Source organism: Delphinapterus leucas, chromosome 4 (assembly GCF_059928025.1).
Source record: "Delphinapterus leucas isolate spDelLeu-1000000601 "Yukka" chromosome 4, BTC_Dleu_Yukka2, whole genome shotgun sequence".
Lineage (NCBI taxonomy): Eukaryota > Metazoa > Chordata > Mammalia > Artiodactyla > Monodontidae > Delphinapterus > Delphinapterus leucas.
The window spans coordinates 108,264,220-108,267,064 of NC_143132.1; the positions used below are offsets into that span (position 1 = coordinate 108,264,220).

Sequence of the window (2,845 nt, forward strand, 5' to 3'; positions counted from 1 at the left end):
ACATATCTGACTGAGAGAACATGGCTTGTGCAAAAACCTTGGACTGGAACCAGAGTACAGTTTTCCTGACTCTTGGCTGAATACATCGTACCACACCACTTTACATGATAAAAATTTCGTAAATAATCCCAATCTGCGCTGACTTTTTTTTCCTTTCGGTCAAAAAGCTATTTGGTTTAAAACTGGCTGTTTGTTTTTATCAAACATACCAGATCTTACACATTTCAATGAGTTTTTCTTCAAAGCAAGCACCTTTGAAAATTAGACACTTTTATTTTATTTTGTACTATGTTGTCATAGTACAAAACATCCCTGGGGTTTGTTTGATGTCATTTTCAGAGGAAGTTTATCTGTTAGAAAAGAATGCCAACCTTCTCACTTAGAACAGTAGTACTATTACTTCCTAGAGGGCATTTCAGAAATTTGCAGAAGTGATTTGATTGTAACACTGATTACATTGCCACTGCCTTTTAGTAGGTATAAGTCAGGGACAAGCTTGTGCCTAATCTTTGTTGAAAGCTCCCTACTTTTCCATCCCCTACTCCTTTGGTCCCTGTAAAAAACCTCATATGCCACCCGCTGCAGACATCCCAGCCCACGTGGACATCCCAGCCCGTACATCCACACTATCCAGGGAAGAGATCCATAGAAGAGGCTGTACAGGCCCTTCAGGCAGGGAATTCTGGGTATGCAGGTAAGATGGTCCAGAAAGGGGAGCAGCTGGATGGGCACATCCCTTGGGTCCCAAGGACTCTTTGCTCTCTTGGGGTCAGAGTAGGGTCCTGGACTGCCTGGGGCAATACTAGTCATGCTGCCCTGCAGGCACAGCCCAGCACAGCCAAGCAGTGTCTGTCCTGATGACTCCCAAATGTTCTGCCAAACTAAACCATTTCAAACATAAACTCGTTCATAAAAATCTTTATAAGAAGTTACTCAAAAAGCCCAATCTTCTAGAAGGACTTTATTTGGAAGAGAGAAGCCTGTATGGAATAAAGATGTTGTCATAAAAATTATCGACCAGTTTATTCACTGAACACATTGTCTACCAATTTCAACTATTCATTTAGTTGGAAAGGTTGTCTGCACAATAGTGCAGGTACCACAAAAGCAAAGAAACTTTGTGCAAACAGCTAACAGATAAGATCTGAAAGCCTTGTAACAGATTTAAAACTACGTAAGTAGTACAGAGATCTCACTGAATTTCATTAATTAGCGGTTTTAAAATATCCCATGTTATTGCCTACTTATATACACATAATTTAAAATTTTCCTAGTGCAATGATAAAAATAATATATTGACATTATTTCTTTGGGGGTTACCTGTTACTTTGCAGTCTTACTCTGTTACTATCCCTCTAGTTCTACCACACCATTTCTTTACAGGTCCCTACATTACATTACTATTTGTTTTCAAATGCATCCTTTGCTCGCTTTGCCTGTGGATGGCTAAAACCTCCAGGGCCTTCGTCTGTACTAGAATCTGAGTGCGGCCTCCACAGGCCACAGGACCACAAGGCAGGAACTAATGTGCCACCTCATTTCTATTTTTTCCCACAGCATAACACTGAGAATGATTCTCATACTATACTTAAAAGTCAAGCCCAGCATGTTATTTGCCATATTACACTTTCTCATGACTTTTACAATTTATCTTGGCCCATTACCTCTATTTTAGTAAGGCCATTTCCCTTTCTCTTATAATAACACATGTCACTGAACATCTGCATATGGGAAGAAATGAGGGAGGGAGGTAAACTCCAGCCAGAAGCCGGGCAATTCCCACACCTCAGTTCCCAACATCACAATAGGCTTTCTTTTGCACAACCTAGAAATCCCTCACTACCCTTCAAGGAATCACTCTGTGATCCAGAGGTGAGGAAAGGGCATGTAAGAACACAGTAAACAAGTCCCCAATTCAACAAGATTTGAAATGGTATTCAAAAATGGGAACTGATTATTTGCATTTGAAAACTGAAACAAGGAGTGATCAGAAGTACAAAAGGCAAGTAAACCATAAATATAAAAGTAATGTTACTCTGCAGCCAGTTAAGCCAGCCATGCTCTTTTCCCCATGGGAGCCCCATGGGCAATGGCCACAAACAGCAGCCTCCTCGGTAGTGTATGCAGCCTTTTGCTCATGTGGGTTGTCCTAAGGGACCTTGGAGACAAGCCTTTCCAGTGGACATTCATGCCTGACCTCATGCTGTCCCCAAACTAGGCTCCAGACGTGTATGTGGGGTACCTTTGGAAAGCCCTAGAGCATAGTGGCCAGGGTCCACTTCAGCCGAGTCATCATGTCCATCCACACCAAGCTGCACAACAAGGAGCATATGATTGAGGCCCTACTCAGGGCCAAGTTCAAATTCCCTGGCTGCCAGAAGAGCCACATCTCCAAGAAGTGGGGATTTACTAAGTTTAATGCAAGAGAATTTGAGGAGATGGTGGCAGAAAAGGGGCTCATCCCAGATGACTGAGGGATCAAATACATTCCTAATAGTGGCCCCTTGGACAAATGGTGGGCCCTGCACTCATAAGAATCTCAGGGCTGTTCCCACGTTACTCACACCCCCCAATAAATCCTACTTTCCTGTCCAAAAAACAAAAGGAATGTTAAACATAAGTGAAAACATTAAATATACCAAAACAATTGCTCAGAAAAGGAAAACTGAATGCAACATAAATCTGTAGAGGAATTATGATGTTTGTTAATAGAGCCAACTTCGTGCTACATTTTGTTAGTTAGGAGCATGAACTCATGAGAAACACAAAGTCCTGCTGATTGTGGGGGCTGCTACCTCCTCAGTCCCATCTATTCTGCTCATCTAAGCTCTGTCTCCCCCTTCTC

At 42.1% G+C, this 2,845-nt stretch overlaps 1 non-coding gene across 1 annotated transcript; it reads left to right on the forward strand.

Annotated features, from left to right (window-relative positions):
• The first annotated feature begins 2,036 nt into the window (after positions 1 to 2,036).
• LOC115802435 (small nucleolar RNA SNORA70) lies at positions 2,037 to 2,171 on the forward strand. Its single transcript, XR_004022895.1, has one exon. It is a non-coding gene; the product is annotated as a small nucleolar RNA SNORA70 (small nucleolar RNA).
• Positions 2,172 to 2,845: the final 674 nt, after the last annotated feature.